Raw genomic sequence first — 19,646 nt, 5'->3', positions numbered from 1 at the left:
GTAATCTCAGCACTTTGGGAGGGCAAGGCAGGCGGATTATGAAGTCAGTAGTTCAAGACCTGCGTGACCAATATGGTGAACCCCATGTCTGCTGAAAATACAAAAATTAGCTGGGCATGGTTGTGCTCGCCTGTAATCCCAGCTACTCAGAAGGCTGAAGCAGAAGAGTCGCTTGAACCCAGTAGGTGGAGGTTGCAGTGAGCCAAGATGGAGCCACTGTACTCCAGCCCAGGTAACAGAGCGAGACTCCATCTCAAAACAAAAACAAAACAGATACATGTGGAAAAAGTCACCAAAAGCGCATTGAATTAAAAATGAAATGATTGTCCTTATTTCCCATATTACCTCAGTTCGTCAGTAAGTATCAGGCTGGGTGTGATGTGTCATGCCTGTAATTACAGCACCTTGGGAGGCCGAGGCGGAAGGAGTGTTTAAGCTCAGGAGTCTGAGACCAGTCTAGGCAGCAGGGCAAGAGTCCATCTCTGCAAAACATAAAAATAAAAAAAATTAGCGAGGTGTGGTGGCGTGCACCTGTGGTCCCAGCTACTTAGGAGGCAAGATAGGAGGACACTTGAGCCGGGGAGGTCAAGGCTGCAGTGAGCTGTGGTGGTATCACTGCCTGGGCCACAGAGTGAAACCTTGTTTCAAAAACAACAAACAGAAACCAACCATGTGCAATTCTTCACCATGTCAAACATACTGGGAACAAGAAACAAAGAAGTGGAAGTCTCAATTCAGGGGTAGCTATTCCTAGCATCTTGCTAGACTTTTAAAGGTACTCAGTAATACACTATAGCTGAAGAGCGAAGCATGTTTTGTTGTTGTTGTTGTTGTGTTCCAAGACAGAGTCTTGCTCTGTTGTGCAGGCTGGAATGCAGTGGTGCCATCTCAGCTCATTGCAACCTCTGCCTCCCAGGTTCAAGTGATCCTCCTGCCTCAACCTCCCGAGTAGCTGGGACCACAAGCTCACACAACCCCGCCCGGCTAATTTTTTTGTATTTTTAGTAGAGATGGGTTTTCAGCATGTTAGTCAGGATGGTCTCAATCTCCTGACCTCATGATCTTCCCGCCTTGGCCTCCCAAAGTGTTGGGATTATAGGTGTGAGCAACCGCACCTGGCCCCTACTCCCAGCTACTTTTAACATTTTTTTTGGCCAGGCTCAGTGGCTTACCCCTGTAATCCCAGTACTCTGGGAGGCCAAGGCGGGTGGATCACAAGGTCAAGAGTTCAAGACCAGCCTGGCCAATATGGTGAAACCCCATTTCTACTAAAAAAAAAAAAAATTATCCAGGCTTGGTGGCAGGCCCCTGTAGTTCCAGCTACTTGGGAAGTTGAGGCAGGAGGATTGCTTGAACCCAGGAGGCAGAGGTTGCACTGAGCTGAGATCGCACCACTGCACTCCAGCCTGGGTGACAGAGCGAGACTCCCTCTCAAAAAAAAAAAAAAATTCTTTTTTCTTAGAGACAAGATCTCACTATGTCGCCCAGGCTGGTCTTGAACTCTTGGCCTCAAGGCATCCTCCTGCCTTGGCCTCTCAAAGTGCTGCAAGTACAGGCATGAGCCACCCTGCCCAGCCAAGACAATCATTTTTTAAATGAAATGTTACCTACTAGTCACCAAGGAGTTAGAATTATTTTCATATGTGGCTGGAAAATATGGTATTTATTTTTAAAAACTTATAGTGTTTTCTTTAGATATCTTTTATAAAAATATTCAAACGTTTATGTGTGTTTTAGAAACAGAATAGTGGACATAAGATTTACAATTGATGCCAGAGCCCACACATGCCAGCTGACAACCACCTGACTTTCTCTGAAACTGACCCAATAGTCCCAATGGCATTTTTTTTTTGAAATTAGAAACTTACCCTTCTGATCTAAAAGCTAGAAATCTACACTTGTTTTATCTGAGCTCCTTCCTCAGCAAAAGACCTCCAGACCTCTCAAAAAGTACCAAAGACCTCAGACTTAGCAGCTCATCGGCTCCAGACAGTGAGACGTCTGGCCCCTCATTCTTCATGACTGCTTCCTTATTAACCACCTGAGTTCCCGTTTTCCCACACATGGTTGCATTTCTCCCCCACTATTTAAACCCCTAATTTTAGTTGGTGAGGGGTGCAAATTTGAGATTGGTCTTTTACTTCCATAGCTGCAGCACCCGATTAAAGCCTTCTTCTCTGGCAATACTCACCTCTCAGTGATTGGCTTTCTGTGCTGTGAGCAGCAGGACTCAGGCCAAAGCCCTGGTGGTGTGGTAACAGCTGCACATCTGCATACATGTCTCTGCTGCTCTTCGGCCTTCCTGCTGCACTTCACACCTCCCTATTCTGGCATCTCCTAATGCCCTGCTCTTCCTGACCTGGCCCCCCGTGCCACCTAGTGACTGCCCTGAGCAGGTCAGACCATGCCATTGGTCACCAACTGGCCCTGCCTGGCACATAGGCACCCTGTGAAAGTTAAGAAAATGGATGTGAGAAAGAATGCAGTGAGGCTATCGTTATATCAGGTGTTTCTACTTTATTCACACAGTCAGGAATCTGCTCACGGGCCCATATAATATTATAAACAAAAATACATATACCAGCCAGGTGTGGTGGCTCACGCCTATAATCCCAGCACTTTGGGAGGCCAAGGCGGGTGGATTACCTGAGGTCAGGAGTTCGAGACCAATCTGGCCAACATGGTGAAACCCCATCTCTACTAAAAATACAAAAATTTGCTGGGCGTGTTGGTGTGCACCTGTAATCTTAGCTACTTGGGATGCTGAGGCGGGGGAATCGCTTGAACCTGTGAGGTGGAGCTTGCAGTGAGCCAAAATCTCACCATTGTACTCTAACCTGGGCAGCAAGAGTGAAACTCCATCTCAAAAAGCAAAAACAAAAACAAAATGCATCTACCACAGGATGCACTAAAAGTGTCAAGTTCTTTTAGAAGGCATCTTAGCAGAAAGAATCCCTGAAGCACACTAGTGAGGTCCAGCATTTTAAGTAGAACCTCCATACTGCTCACTCCCCTTCCCACTCCCCACCAACCCCACTCACATCCCTACTCACTCCCCACCACGCAAGCTCACTCTCCCATTTGGTGTCCCTTTTGTGTGATATCTTTTCCCACTGTTGCACACTATGGACTGTAGAGTGTGTTTCTTCATCTAAAAAAAGATAAGCCAGTGGTTCTGCATGGTACACTATTTTTGTTCCATTCCTTTTATGGTGTTTTAAGCATTTGCGTCTATTACTGGATGTGCGAAGTACAATCGGGAGCAAGTGTCTCTTCGTATCAGGACCATTTTATAGTCTTCCAAGGTGACAAGCACTGAATGGTCACCTGCAGGAAATCTGCCCTGTAATCATCCACAGTCTTCTGTCTTTCCTGCTGGCAGACAGGACAGCTCTTGTTGGCATTTTATGCTTCTGAGGGTGCAGAAGAGTATGTGTCTGTGATCACCCCTCTCTGCATGGCTGCTGCTCCCCAATGTCCACTCATTTCATGGGCCCAATTGGCCACCTTGGGTGTACCATGATATCCACTTGGGGTTCCAAGTCTGGGAAAAAGGTTTTTCTGATGGACATTAACATGTCCTATTTAATGCATCCCTTAAATTCCCATATGATTTCCATAAGGCCATGTTCCATATGGACGCCCCTTTAACAATCCAGTTTTCCATTGTTTCTCTTCCTGACCACATTGCCAGCTATTGGCCTATTCCCATGAGTTGGAATGCACCTAGATTTCAGGGCTTTAATTGTTCAGTTCTTCCATCACTGCAAGAAAATAGCATGCAATTCAGCTCACTGAGCTTTACTTGTTCTCAACCTCTTCAATTCGTTTTACCATCAGTTGGTTACGGTGGCGAGCTTTCCAAACAGGATGCCGACCATCTACTTTAGAAGTGTTAATGTAAACCAAGGAGATTTTTATTGGTCAGTGGAGAGGTGTTCATGAGACATCATCAGCCACATGTCAATAGGATCTGGCAGCTCCTCAGATGGTTCCAAAGTTGGTCCTAGAGGTAATGAGCCTACCTGCTTGTGAATATGATGCAAACGTCTTTGCATTCCTCCAGTATCATGTTCCTGTATAAACCATTGCCATTTTATTACAGAGTCAGCTCTTCTGGGCAGTAACTTCCTCATTAGTGTTTCTCTGACATCACCCAAGACATCGTGGGTATTTCAGATCTTAAGAATATTTTATTCTTCAGTCATAGACTGCTTCAGTCATAGGAGCAGTTTCAGTTAATGCCCCCCAAAATAGCAACCCAATAATTGTCTCTGAAATGAGACATACCATATTGTCCCATCTGGAAATTTTCTGGTCCAAAATTCAAGTGCTCACCATTAGGCAGCACTCTTGGGCTTTTACCATAGACTCTAGTCTGTGGAAATGCAATTTCAGATACAGGTGACCCTGGCTATCTGTGGGGAATTAGTTCCAGGACTCCTCCCTAAGGGGATACTAAAATCACAAGGAACTGAAGTATCTTTTTAAAAATGACATAGCATTTGCATATAACTCATGTACATCCTTCCCCATACTTTAAATAATCACTAGATTACTCAATAACTAACATAGAGAAAATGCTATGGAAATAGTTGTTCTATTATTTTAAAATTTGTATTATTTTTATTGTTGTTTTGAAAACATTTTCCAAATATTTCATATATATACACATATGTGTATATATATGTAGATGTGTGTGTGTGTATGTATTTATTTATTTATTTATTGAGACAGGATCTTGCTCTGTTGCTCAGGCTGGAGTGCAGTGGCATGATCATGACTCACTGTAGCCTCCATCTCCCAGGTTCAAGCAATCCTCCCACCTCAGCCTCCTGAGTAGCTGGGGCTACAGATGCATGCCACTACGTCAGACTCATTTTTGAATTTTTTTCTTTTTGAAACAGGGTCTCATTATGTTTCCCAAGCTAGTCTTGAACTCCTGGGCTTAAGCAATCCACTCTACTTGGCCTCCCAAAGTGCTAAAATTTCAGGTGTGAGCTACCACATGCAGCAGCAAATATTTTAGACCTGAGGTTTCTTCAATCTCCAGATATGAAGCCTACAGATAAGAGTGCTGACTGAGGCCAAGTAAGGTGGCTCACGCCTGTAATCCCAGCACTTTGGGAGGCCCAGGCAGGTGGATCACCTGAGGTCAGGAATTCAAGACCAGCCTGGCCAACATGGTGCAACCCCGTCTCCACTAAAAACACAAAAATTAGCTGGGCATGATGGTGGGCACCTGCAATCCCAGCTATTTGGGAGGCTGAGGCAGGAGAATTGCTGGAACCCAGGAGACGGAGGTTGCAGTGAGCCAAGACCGCACCATTGTACTCCAGCCTGGACAACAAAAGCGTAACTCTGTCTCAAAAGAGAAAAAAAAAGAGTCCTGACTAAACTTCCAAAATCGTATCAGAGTGGACCATAAGGGCCTAATATATATCCAGACATCACTTCTTGAAATTCAGTCATAGACTGCTATTGTGATGGCTCCCATTCAAATACAGGCTTCCTTCAGACAATCTTAATGGATAGGAGCTCACACTCTTTCCAGATGCAGAATGTGTCTTCCAAATCCAAACAACCCACCCGACACTGCTTCTCACAGAGTTCCAGTGGTAGGTAACAAAAGCAATCTATTTTAGCTGTCTGTGGGATGTGATAGCTCCTGCCCAGGTTATGCCTGAGAATTTCATTGTTGATATGGACTCTGGGATCTTTGCTGGATTGGTCAGCTAGCCTGTGCTAGTCATGACTGTCACTACTGCATTAAAGTCAACCCTGGCTTGTTTTTCAGTTTCTGATGTGATCGCAGCATTAGCGATGTAGCGTATCGACACAGCAGTAGAAAACGATTGAAGCCATATCAGGAACTGCTAGTGCTGTAGGCAGGACTACTTTATTTTTATTTATTTATTTTTTATTTTTTTGAGACAGAGTCTCAATCTGTCGCCCAAACTGGAGTGCAGTGGCACGATCTTGGCTCACCGCAAGCTCCGCCTCTCAGGTTCAAGCGAAGCTCCTGCCTCAGCCTCCATAGAGTAGCTGGGACTACTGACGTGCACCACCATGTCTGGCTTATTTGTTTGTTTGTTTGTTTGTTTTGTTTTTGAAATGGAGTTTTACTCTGTCACCCAGACTGGAGTGCAGTGGTGCAATCTCAGGTCACTGCAATTTCCACCTCCCAGGTTCAAGCAATTCTACTGCCTCAGCCTCCCAAGTAGCTGGGACTACAGGCGCAAGCCACCACGCCCAGCTAATAGTAGTGGTGGGGTTTCACCATGTTGGCCAGGCTGGTCTTGAACTCCTGACCTCAGGGTGATCCACCCGCCTTAGCCTCCCAAAGTGCTGGAATTACAAGTGTGAGTCACCGTGCCCGGCCAGGACTACTTTATTCAAGTCTGGAAAAATCTACTGTAGTCTTGATGAACCACTTCCCTTTTCATGGGCCACACAGGACATTTGCACAGAAAATTTGTTAGTACCAGCACTCCAACTTCTAACATGTCAGCAATTAAAGTGGTATTCTCTTTTTGTCTGCTAGGATTCATCCGACACTGGGTCAAATTAACAAGCTATGTGGGCTCAGGCAATTCTACAGGTTCCCATTTAGTATGCCCAGTTAATGATTGCAGAAGGGCAAACTTATATACCTTTGATTTTATAATACTAGGAGTGGGAAGTGCTCCCAGTCAGATGTAATTCCATCTAATAATACACTTAGGTAGAGGAGACACAAGCACTTCACATGAAGTCCGTTCTAACTTTCCAATTTTTATCTGAACTTTCACCTTCATCTCATCAATCTTTATACCCCCAGATACTTCCTAGAAAACTGTCACTCAATTAGGACCTCACCAACAGGTTTTGATAACATAATGCATTGGGATCCTGTGGGAAGGACTCCCAAAAGTTTTTCTCCACTCCGTGTCCACTATCCTCACACATATGCACAAGCCCTGGGTCTGCTGTTGAGGATCAGGCCAAGGGACTCTGACCCCTGCATCAGTCTTTGTCCTGATTAATGTGTCTGATCCCTAGCCCCATGATTTGAGGTCACATTTGTCTCTCTTTTTTTTTTTTTGAGATGGAGTCTTGCTCTGTCGCCCAGGCTGGAGTGCAGTGGTGCAACCTTGGCTCACTGCAAGCTCTGCCTCCCGGGTTCACGCCATTCTCCTGCCTCAGCCTTCCGAGTAGCTGGGACTACAGGTGCCTGCCACCACGCCCGGCTAATTTTTTTTTTTTTTGTATTTTTAGTAGAGACGGGGTTTCACCGTGTTCTCCAGGATGGTCTTGATCTCCTGACCTCGTGATCTGCCCGCCTCGGCCTCCCAAAGTGCAGGGATTACAGGCGTGAGCCACCACGCCCAGCCTTTTTTTTTTTTTTTAGACGAAGCCTCACTCTGTCGCCCAGGCTGGAATGCAGTGACCCGATCTTGGCTCACTACAACCTCTGCCGCCCGGATTCGAGCAATTCTCCTGCTTCAGCCTCCTGAGTAGCTGGGATTACAGGTGCCTGTCACCGCAACCGGCTAATTTTTGTATTTTTAGTAGAGACAGGGTTTCACCATCTTGGCCAGGCTGGTCTTGAACTCCTGACCTCGTGATCCAGCCACCTTGGCCTCCCAAAGTGCTAGGATTACAGGAGTGAGCCACCGCGCCCAGCCAGATTTCTCATTTTCATCTTTGCCTTCAGTCTTTTCAAATTCCTGCAAACTCAGGTAAATAGGGTGAATCTGTTTAGGGCCCTTCAATGTTAGAACACCAGCAGGGGCGCCTGTGAGTCCCCTGAACCTTCCATAGGGCTGCAGTATTTCTTTTGAATCATCAATATTCAGCTTTTTCATCCCAGTTCTTTTTTTTTTTTTGTCGGGGGGGTGGGGTAGGGGATGGAGTCTCGCTCTGTCACCCAGGCTGGAGTGCAATGGTGAGATCTCGGCTCACTGCAACCTCCACCTCCCGTGTTCAAGTGATTCTCCTGTTTCAGCCTGCTGAGTAGCTGGGACTACAGGCATGTGCCACCATGCCCAGCTAATTTTTGTATTTTTAGTGGAGACGGGGTTTCACCATGTTGGCCAGGCTGGTCTTGAACTCCTGACCTTAAGTGATCTACCCACCTCAGCCTCCCAAAGTGCTGGGATTACAGGCGTGAGCCACCATGCCTGGCCCATTCCAGTTGTTAGTTAATATTTGAAAATTTCTACCCTGCTGGGATAAGTGTCTTGACTATTTCCTTTGACTTTGCCCATTCTTTTGTGACTGGGCATCATTTTCTTGGCATCTGTAAGACCCATGAGGGGAAACTGAGATAACAAATCTGCTATGATTTCTTGAACTGGGCTTGATTTGCAGCAGTAAGTTTCCATGGGATTCCTGTGCAAAAGGAGCTCTCGTAATCACACTGAGGCAGGAGATCAGCAGGACTTGTTTTCTGAGCACTGGTCACAACCCAGCTGATTGAAACAGGATCCGGTCAAAAAGGATGCAGTAAAGAAACTGGCCAACACCACCTAAAACCAAGATGGCAACAAAAGCAACCTCTAGTTGCCTTCACTGCTCATTACAGGCTAACTGTAATGCATTTGCATGCTAAAAGACACTCCCACCAGCAAGTGACAGTTTACAAATGTCATGGCAATGCTCTGGGAAGTTACTTTACACGGTTTAAAAGGGCAGGAACCTCAGTCTCTGGAACTCCCAACCTCTTTTGTAGAAAATTTGTGAATAACCTGCCCCTTATTTAGCTTATGATGAAGGAGTAGCTATAAACACAGCTCCCCAGCAATACCCAAGTGCTGCTCTGCCTATGGGGTACCCTGCGCTGTCTATGGAACAGCCATTTTCTTGTACTCTCTTGTTCTAATAAACTTGCTTTGCTTTCACTTTACTCTGTCAGTTTGCTCAGAAATTCTTTTCTGTGTGAAGTCAAGAACTTTACTGGGCTGAGCTCCAATTTGGGGGTTCACCTGCTCAATAGCTAGGTGCTATGACCTGGTTAAGGGACATATGAGGGGATGAACGTCCCAATCATTATAAAGTAAGTCCAGCCAGGATTGGATATGTGGCAAATCAGCTGCCTCTTCTGGGGAGGCCACTTAGCATGTAAAGGAGGGAAATGTCGATTTACCTTCTCAGGGTAAACAAACTACAGTGGCGTTTCTCCATTCCAGCAGGCTAGCTGACTCCTCAGGGACAACCTGCCATGTGTTGGGATCACATACAGGCATCTTTTATTGTTCCATAATAAGCTTGTGGGTCCTGCAGCAATCCAGACATGCTCTTCTACTCCGCAGCATTCAAAATCTAGAAGGCTGCTCCTCAGTTAGCCACTCTCACAATCCATTTTGGTAAAACTTCCTCAGGAAGTTGCAGATACCTATCAACAAATGAGACATTCCTTCACATTTTATCCTCTGCTTTAGTAGTTTCTTGGGTTTGCACAGCCTTGCCATCCTGACTTTGCAACAGTGTTATCTGTTGTTCAGGCACAATTTTTCCCTTAGAGAGTGGTCCTGAGACTAATAACCATAGCTCTGACCAGCTGAAATGCAAGCGTAGCACAGCACCGGAATCTGTCCCAGCACTCTCCTTTACTGTCATTTTAGCTATTACAGATAAAAACCACTGAAGGAGGCCAGGCATGGTGGCTCACGCATTTAATCCTAGCACTTTAGGCGGCCAACTGAGGTGGGTGAATCATTTGAGGTCAGGAGTTCGAGACCAGCCTGGACAACATGTCGAAACCTCATCTCTACTAAAAATACAAAAAAATTAGCCCGGTGTGGTGGTGCATGCCTGTAGTCCCAGCTACTCGGGAGGCTGAGGCAGGAGAATGCTTGAACCTGGAAGGTGGAGGTTGCAGTGAGCCAAGATTGCACCACTGCACTCTAGCCTGGGTGACAGAGTGAGACTTTGTCTCAAAAAAAAAAAAAAAAAAAAAAAATCACTGAAGGATTTACACTTTACTTTGTTTCTCATTGTTTTCCATTTATTTATGTATCTGAAGAGTCAACACCTTGGGAGTTGGGGTCGTCATTTCTCAGTCCCATTGACAACTACGCCTTCAGTAACAGACATCAGGGCAGCTGCTGTCTTGTTCCTGTTTTGAGAGACAAGACAATTAAATTGTGGAGAGGTTATGTAGCTTGTTCAAGGTCACACAGCAAGAAAATGACAGAGGTGGTATTTGAAACCACACTTATTTGACTTCAAGGGCTTCTCCTTAAGCTTTAGCAACACTTTCTCCTGTGAACAGATTCTAAACCTTAAAAACTAGAAGCTGCTCATGCCTGTAATCCCCGCACTTTGGGAGGCTGAGGTGGGAGGATCTATTGAGCCCACCAGCTTGAGACCAGCCTGGGCAACATCATGAGACCCCCAGCTCTTAAAAGAAACCTAGCTGAGTGTAGTGGCATGCTCCTCCTGTTCCAGCTACTCAGGAGGCTGAGGTGGGAGGATTGCTTGAGCCCAGGAGTTTGAGGCTGCAGTGAGCCCTGATCATGTCACTACACCTCAGCCTAGGTGACAGAGGAGACCTTGACCCCTCAAAAACCACAAAGAAACAAACAAAAACCCTAGAAGCTTCTCCCATCCCACTGAGCATTCCTTACATTATTCCATGGGGATTCTACTTTTGAGGCATAGCCCTCTTTTCTCTTTGGGAAGGCGCAGTCCTCTTGATCTCTTTCAGTTTTGCATGTGTTTGGGGGCCAGAACATCCTTTGGTCTCTCTTTTGGGCTTCTTGTCTGTTTGTACCCAGGACCTCTGCTGGGCACAACATGGCAGTTCAAGTAGACCAATGATTCTCAGCCTTGGCTGAACCTTGGAATCACCCAATGACCTTTAAAAAATACGAATGCTGCTCCGGACAGGTGTGGTGGCTCACGCCTGTAATCTCAGCACTTTGGGAGGCCAAGGCAGGTGGATCACGAGGTCAGGAGTTCAAGACCAGCCTGACCAAGATAGTGAAACCCGTCTCTATTAAAAATATAAAAATTACCTGTGCGTGGTGGCAGGCACCTGTAATGCCAGCTACTTGGGAGGCTGAGGCAGGAGAATCGCTTGAACCCCAGGGGGTGAAGGTTGCAGTCAGCCAATATCGTGCCACTGCACTCCAGCCTGGGTGACAGAGCGAGACTCCATCTCAAAAAAAAAAAAAAAAAAAAAAGGATGCTGGTGGGCCGTGGTGGCTCATACCTAGAATCCCAGCATTTTGGCAGGCTGAGGTGGGAGGATCACTTGAACCCAGGAGGTCAAGGCTGCAGTGAGCTGTGTTTGCACTCCAGCCTGGACAACAGAGGAGACCCTGTATTTAAAAAAAAAAAAAAAAAAGCAAATGCTCAGGTTTCACCCTAAAGACTCTGATTTACTTGGTTATATGTAGTGGGTTGAGCAGTCATTCCTATAAAGGTATGTTCATATCCTATAAGCTGTGAAATTTAACTTGTTTGGAAAAAGGGTATTTGCAGATATAATTAAAGACCTCAGATGAGATTATCACGGCTTAGTCAGTGAGCCCTAAATCCAACTACACGTGTCCTTGTAAGAGATACCCAGAGAAAAGTCCCATGAAGAAGAGGAAGAGGTCACGTGAAGATGGAGGCAGAAATCACAACTATGCAGTCACAAGGCAAGGAACATCGGAATAATCAGAAGCTGGAAGAGACAAGGCAGAGTTCTTCCTTACAGCTTGTGAGGAACTCGGCCCTGCCGACATCTTGATTTTAGACTTCTAGGCTCCAGAATTGTGACAGAAGAAGTGAGTGTGGTTTCAGCCAACACTTTTTTTTTTTTTTTTTTGTAATTTGGTTATTTGTTGTGACAGACACAGGAAACTAATACAGTTGGTGGGCGGGGGCAGGGCCTGGGCCTTTGTACATTTTTTTATTTTTTTTGAGACAGGGTCATCCATGTTGTCACGTGGATCAGTCCTTTCTATCTGTTTGTCTGAAGAAGCAGAGTATGGTAGAAAAGGCTCAGGCTTCAGAGACTATCAGACTTGGGTTGCAACCAGCCACCTAGAAAAGCTCAGAATGTCAGTTCGGTTACTCCACAGTCACACAGAGGAGGAACAGAATTCCCTTACCTGGAATACAGATGCCTCCTCAATACTCTCTGGCATCTGCTCCCCCAGGGCTAGATTGAAAGGAAACTAGACATCAGAAACAGCGTCTCCCTGTTCAGGGACACAGATACAGGGCAAAACATCAGAACCTCACTGCGGCCCTCTGCTCCTGTCCTACTCAACACTTCATCAGCCCTGATGACAAAGCAGCCACAGGTGTCCATCTGGAACCATTCTTTGTCCTTCCTCAGCCCAGTGTTTCCGGAGGTGCTAATGAGCCCTGGGATAAACTCCCCCAACACAGGTATGTGGAGGGAGATGAGAAGGCAGGAGAGGAAAGCAGCAGGATAATTTATAAATTAAACAGAGAAGCAGAAGCAACACTACAGTTATAGCCCAAACAGCCTTAGAGACACAAACTACTTAAGATATAGATACCTATATGCAGGCCCACAGAGCTTTTTATTTTCTTACCATCAGGTTTATTTATCCTGGCTGTTTTCATAGTGTATCAAATATTTACTCTGCTAAAAAATGATAAAAATACAATTAAGAAAACATTATGATAGCCAGGCACACGTGTGTGCTTGTAATCCCAGCTACTCAGGAGGCTGAGACAGGAGGGTCATTTGAGGCCAGGAGATCCAGTCTAGCTTGGGCAACATAGCAATACCCTGTATTTAAAAAAAAATTAAAATTAAAAATTAAAAAGAAGACATTTTGATATTGCAGAAGCATTTATACCCTAAGCTGAGGAAAACTGCCAGAGGGAGATGCTTCTGACATGCCCTATTCCAGTGGTCCCCAATCCTGGATGCACATTAGAAGTGCCTAGGAAGCTGTTAAAAAGGTACAAATGTGGGCCGGGAACTGTGGCTCACACCTGTAATCCCAGCACTCTGGGAGGCCGAGGCAGGCAGATTACCTGAGGTAAGGAGTTCAAGACCAGCCTGAGAAACGTGGTGAAACCCCATCTCTAATAAAAATACAAAAAATTAGCCAGGCATGGTGGTGTGCACCTATAATCCCAGCTACTCAGGAGGCTGAGGCAGGAGAATCACTTGAACCCGGGAGGCAGAGGTTGCAGTGAGCCAAGATCGTGCCACTGCACTTCAGCCTGGGTGACAGAGCGAGACTCTGTCTTGGAAAAAAAAAAAAAGGTGTACAAATGTGGCCAGGTGTGATGGCTCAGTCTATAATTCTAACACTATGGGAGACCGAGGCAGGAGAATCACTTAAGCCTGGGAGTTTGAGACCAACCTGGACAACATAGTGAGACCCCCGTCTCTGAACCATCTCTGAAAAAAAAAAATTGTAATTAGCTGGGTGTGGTGGGGTGTGCCTGTAGTCTCAGCTCCACCAGCTTCAGAGTCTGAGGTGGGAAGATCACTTGAACCCCGAAGGTCAAGGCTGTAGTGAGCTGTGATCATGCTACTGCACTCCAGCTTGGGTGACAGTGAGAACCTGTCTCAAAAAAATAAAAAATTAAAAAAGTACAAAGGCCCAGGCCCACTCCCCGCCCCCACTAACTGTATTAGTTTCCTGTGTCTGTCACAACAAATAACCAAATTACAAAAAAAAAAAAAAAGCTTGTTGGCTGAAACAATACTCACTTCTTCTGTCGCAATTCTGGAGCCTAGAAGTCTAAAATCAAGGCGTCGGCAGGGCTGAGTTCCTCACAGGCTGTAAGGAAGAACTCTGCCTTGTCTCTTCCAGCTTCTGATTGTTCTGGTGTTCCTTGCCTTGTGACTGCATAGTTGCAATTTCTGCCTCCATCTTCACGTGACCTCTTCCTCTTCTTCATGGGACTCTTCTCTGGCGGCTCTGCTGTGAAGTCAGCTGCCCACTGTTAGCAGTGCAGCAGTGCAGTGCCTGGTGACCCGGGCACTGGGCTCGTTCCCTCTGTGGAGTGATATGGGTGTCGTACCTGATGGCAACATTACCAAATCGGGCTCTCTAGCCTCTGGAGAGTCTGTGAGCTATCCAATAGATTTTTTTTTCCTGTAATTGTTTTTTTGAGATAGGGACTCACTCTGTCACCCAGGTTGAAATGCAGTGACAAGATCATGGCTCACCGAGTCTCAATCTTCCAGGCTCAAGCAATCCTCCCACCTCAGCCTCCCAAGTCACTGGGACCACAGGTATATGCCACCACACCTGGCTAATTATTTTATTTTTTGTAGAGACAGTACCTCCCTATGGTGCGCAGGCTGGCCTTGAACACCTGGGCTCAAGGGATTCTCCTGCCTCAGCCTCCCAAAGTGTTAGGATGACACGTGTGAGCCACCACGCCCAGTGCCCAGTAGCTTTTGAATAACTGTTTCTCAAACAGTAATCAAACAAATCGCTGGGGGAGTGTGTTGAAATGTAGACTCAGGGCTGGGCACGGTGACTCACCCCTGTAACTTTGAGAGGCTGAGGCAGGTGGATCACGAGGTCATGAGATCGAGACCATCCTGGCCAACATGGTGAAACCCCGTGTCTACTAAAAATACAAAAATTAGCTGGGCATGGTGGTGCATGCCTGTAGTCCCAGCTACTCGGGAGGCTGAGGCAGGAGAATTGCTTGAACTCAGGAGCCAGAGGTTGCAGTGAGCCGAGATCACGCCACTGAACTCCAGCCTGGGTGGCAGAGCAAGACTCTGTCCCCCCTCCCCCCCCAAAAAAATGTAGACTCAGATTCAGTAGGTCTGGTTGGGCATGAGCCTCTGCATTTCTTTTTTTTTCTTTTACTTTTTCTTTTTTTTGTGTGTGTGTGTGTGTGACATTGTCTCGCTCTGTCACCCAGGCTGATGTGCAGTGGCATGATCTCAGCTTACTGCAACCTCCGCCTCCCAGGTTCAAGCGATTCTCCTGCCTCAGCCTGCTGAGTAGCTGGGACTACAGGCATGCAGCACCATGCCCAGCTAATTCTGTATTTTTAGAAGAGATGGGGTTTCACTATGTTGGCCAGGCTGGTCTCAAACTCCTGACCTCAAGTGATCTGCTGACCTTGGCCTCCCAAATGGCCTTTAGGAAGAAAACCAAGATTTGCTTAAATATACCACTAAAGATTTCCACCAGCTAATATCAGCATCCAAAAAGAACTTCTTAGTGTTGATTTCTTGGCTGCACCTGCCTTTTCAGGTGTGATAACAGAAGACAGGAATCTATGATACAGAGAAAACAGACATGGAGAGAAAACTGAGTAGCATTTGTCATATCAAATTTCAACAATGGGGCCGGGTGTGGTGGCTCACACCTGTAATCCCAGCACTTTGGGAGGCTGAGATGGGTGAATCACTTGAGGTCAAAAGTTCGAGACTAGCTTGACCAACATGGTGAAAACCTATCTACTAAAAATACAAAATTAGCCTGGCATGGTGGTGCATGCCTGTAATCACAGCTACTTGGGAGGCTGAGGCAGGAGAATCACTTGAATCCGGGAGGCAGAAGTTGCAGTAAGCTGAGATCGTGTTATTGCACTCCAGCCTGGGCAATAAGATAGAAATTCCATCTCAAAAAAAAAAAAAAAAAAAAAGAAAAGAAAAAAAGAAAAAGGAAAAAAAAAGAAAGGAAAATTCAAGCATGGGCTTTGCTGACCGGGATCCCCAAGTACCCCTACTTGGCCAGGTGTGGTGGCTCACGCCTGTAATCCCAGCACTTTGGGAGGCTGAGGCTGAGGCAGGCAGATCACCTGAGGTCAGGAGTTCAAGACTAGCCTGGCCAACATGGTGAAACCCCGTCACTACTTAAAATACAAAAATTAGCCAGGCGTGGTGGCAGGCACCTGTAATCCCAGGTACTTGGGAGGCTGAGGCAGGAGAATTACTTGAACCTGGAAGGCGGAGGTTGCAGTGAGCCAAGATGGCGCCACTGCACTCCAGCCTGGGGGACAAGAGCAAGACTTCATCAGGAAAAAAAAAAAAAAAAAAAATAGAACTACTCCTACTTGGATCTCAGCTAAAGGAAAAACACCACCTGTATAATTTTATACCTTCATGGGTTTAACCAAACATGTTGGGAAAAACAGTAAACAAATATATTTTTAAACCCCATCTCTACCAAAAATACAAAAATTAGCTAGGCATGGTGGTGCACACCTGTAGTCCCAGCTACTCGGGAGGCTGAGGCAGGAGAATCACTTGAACATTTAAATAAGGAAGTTGAGAAATGTTACAGGATTTCCTCAAGTTCCTACAGCCAGAAAAGGGCAGTGCTGGGTTGGAACTCCACTTAGCAGTTAAAGTTCATGTAAGTAAGCAAAATGCTAGCTTGTCGTCCAACAAAACTATGTGAAAATGAACCCTAGCTCTTCACTTAAAACCCAGCAGCCCTGTGTGAGCTATGTAATCTAAAAGAACCTCAGTTAGCTCATGTGGGAAGCGGGGCGTAATATTTTTCTTGCACTGTTATTGGGATGTGTAAATAATATAATTTGTTGATGCTCTCCAGCCAGAAACCACTAGGAACACATCTATAGTTAAGAAAGTTGGGTTTAATTCTCACTGCAAAGAGGGAAAATGCAAACAATGGGAAATCCTGGGGGTGTCTCAGTGGGAGGATGTTAGAAAATGTTATTAAAGGATTTAGGCTTTGGTTAGCTGCTTTGGGAGAAGTTGAAGAAAGCATAGCTTTTCTCTGGGTTGGATAGAGTCAGGAAACTGGGGTAATTTTATGAATGTGTATCATCATAAATCTTACCCATAGGGAAAGCAGACTACACCAAGTCTGAAGCTGTAATTGGGGCTGAGTGTGGTGGCCCACATCTGTAATCTCAGCACTTTGGCAGACTGAGGTGGGAGAATTGCTTGAGCCCAGGAGTTTGAGACCTGCCTGGGCAATTTGGCAAGACTCTGTCTCCACAAAAAATTTTTAAAAATTAGCCAGGTGTTGTGGCATGTGCTGTGATCCCAGCTACTCAGGAGGCTGGGGTAGGAGGATTGCTTGAGCCCAAAAAGCTGAGGTTGCAGTAAGTCATTGTACCACTGCACTCCAGCCTGGGTGACAGAGCGAGACTCTGTCTCAAAATAAAAGCTATAACTGGCAATGAAGCAGCAACCAGTTCTATTAGCCAAGACAACTGCTATATTTGTGTGTACGTGTGTGTTTTTTTGTGGCTTGAACAATGTTTATACTTTGTCTGTTTTCAGATACGATGTTGCAGTGGTCTTATTCTGGTCTAGATCCATCCTGGTCACAGAGGAGTCTTGTCTAACGGTGCTGTGGGAAATTGTTTTTGTTCATGTTCAACAGGAGAACATGGCCCAGGATAGTGCCAGGCCAGATCTATTTCAGAATATACGGTATTCATCCCGGTGCTGGACTCACAGGTGTTGGAACCACAGGGGTTATGACTCTAATGGTGTATACCCAAATGCCATCCCAGACCTCCGAACCACAGTAACACAGGCAGGTGCATTCTGGAGAGGCTAAAAGACAGATGTCCCATCAGGGAGTAATGACTCATTTTCTTCCTTCGCTTCAAACATTACATGAAGCCATTTCCATGAAGTCAGTGGTATTTCAGCCCAGCGAGAATTTTGGACACAGCAAAGAGGGGCCTGCAAGTTAGATGACCTATCTTGTGCTCTGCCGTTGCCTCCTTCATGCAGCAAATATGTAGGGTGTGTCTCAGAGCTGGGCTAGATACTGCGACACCCACCACCTCACGAAAAAGGCAGAGAAGCAAACAATCTAGCTGAAAAAAAACGTAAAAGCACATAGTGTTCAGTGAGGGCAGTGGTGCTCACTCTTTCCTATGTAATGGAATCACCTGTGAATCTTTTAAAACACTAATGGCTGGGGTCCCATCCCACTGAGTGAAGTGATCTGGGCTTCCACTCGGGGCTTCCAGCTTTTAAAAACTCCCTGGGTGATTAGTGTGCAGCCAAGTTTGGGTACTATTGGTTTAATCCATCATTTTTACAGGTTTGGAGAGGGGTTTTGGGGGGTAGGGGTGGAGGTGGGACGTGGGCAATAGGGGGTGTCACAGATGTCGAATTGGATAAAAACTTTTGTCCCTCAATCCAGGCACTTGCATTTAGATGTAAAACCTGGCATAGTATTTCAGGGTATTTACAGATCCCAGGAAGTGAACCCGGGAATGCCTGTGAGCCGTGTGGTCCCCAAGTGAGAAAAGTCCAGCTGCAGGAGTGTCCACCTCCAATCGGGGTGACAGGAGCTCTCTTGTCCTATCCAGAATGGTGCTGGCCCTTCGTCTCAGTCTTTTTGTGCTGTAATAACAAAGTACCCAAGACTGGGTAATTTGTAAAAAGCAAAACAACAACAACAAACCAGGGATTTATTTCCCACAGCTTCTGAAGTCTGGGAAGTCCAAGCTCAAGGTGAAGTCTCCTCAGGTGGCAGAGAGCAGAAGCACACAAGAGACCAAACTCCCTCCCTCAAGCTCTTTTACAAGAACACTCAGACATTCACAAGAGCTGAACCCTCAAGCCTACTCACCTCCTGAAGGCTACACCTCTAATACGGATTGAACTTTCGCATGAGTTTTGAGGGAGAGCCATTCAAAGCCTAGCACCCTTCGACTTCAGAGAAGCTCCGGCCCTGCTCTCACCAAGCCAGTTCCCCCTAGGCAGAGCGCCAAGAAGCAGCCCAGGCGATCCCAAGGCTCACAAGTGCTCTCATCAGGCTGCGCGCTGGCCGGTCAGTGCACCAGGGCAGGGCCGCCGCCCACGCGCGCTTGGTTCAGGCAGTCCAGGCTGCCCCCACTGGCGGCTACAAAAGCGCGCCGAGTCTTCCTGTCCACCCAGTCGCCCCACATGTCAGCGGTTGGTCGCCTCGCGGTGCAGCGCTGGGCACGCGAGCCCCTCCCGCAGCCATTCGCAGCACAAGCACCACCCGCAGCGACAGAGCTAAGAGCCCCCACGCCGCAGAGGTCGCGCGGAGCAGGTAAGCGCAGCCTCCTGGGTGGGGAGCCACGGAGGAGAAAGGGCGGCTGGGTCCCACGGTCCCGCCAAAGGACAGGCTATGCCCTTTCAGTACCCCCTCATCCCCGGCTCTGTTTCTAATCTAGGAATAAACAAGAAAGTCCTTAGTCTTTGAAAAGAAAATGATTCCCAAATACAAAACAACAACAACAACAACAACAAAAAAGTTAAAAAGTGAAATATCACATGTTTGTTTGGCTTAAAATAATTATACATGCTTGTAATGAGGGAAATCAAAAATTCACAAGCCTCTTGATTTAAAATAGTTTAAATATCTTTGGCTTGGGATTATGTGGTTACTACCCTTCAGAAACACTGTGCCAACAAAACATACCACAGCTGATGGGAAAGTGGTTTACTTCCCATTAGGTTGCAAATGCCTTAGAAACACACTCCTGGACCACAGCTTCAAGAGACACAAGCAGTCACCTCATCTGCTGGTTTCCAAACTGCCCTGCCAGGAGCAGGTCAGGGACCCCACAGGGCTCCTCAGTAACCCCTCAAAATCCTCTCCCATCAATGGCCCCACCAGAGCATCCCTACTTTTGAATGCTTGTCTAACGCAGGTTCCAGGTAAGATTTCCTTTCACAAGCGACTTCCATGGCTAAGGAGAAATTTAACACTCTAGAACTAGTCCAAGCCCCTCTCTGC

The 19,646-nt window shown here is 46.4% G+C and overlaps 1 long non-coding RNA gene across 1 annotated transcript; it reads right to left on the bottom strand.

The window, feature by feature from the left end:
• Positions 1 to 9,947: 9,947 nt before the first annotated feature.
• LOC105488535 (uncharacterized) lies at positions 9,948 to 18,800 on the bottom strand. Its single transcript, XR_011619358.1, has 3 exons — positions 18,510 to 18,800; positions 13,679 to 13,992; positions 9,948 to 10,099 (listed from the first exon to the last, which is right to left on the bottom strand). It is a non-coding gene; the product is annotated as an uncharacterized lncRNA (long non-coding RNA).
• Between the last annotated feature and the right edge of the window lie 846 nt (positions 18,801 to 19,646).

Source organism: Macaca nemestrina, chromosome 2 (genome assembly GCF_043159975.1).
Source record: "Macaca nemestrina isolate mMacNem1 chromosome 2, mMacNem.hap1, whole genome shotgun sequence".
Classification (NCBI taxonomy): Eukaryota; Metazoa; Chordata; class Mammalia; order Primates; family Cercopithecidae; genus Macaca; species Macaca nemestrina.
The sequence above is the reverse complement of the archived record's forward strand: the minus strand, read 5'-3'. Positions and strand labels throughout refer to the sequence as shown.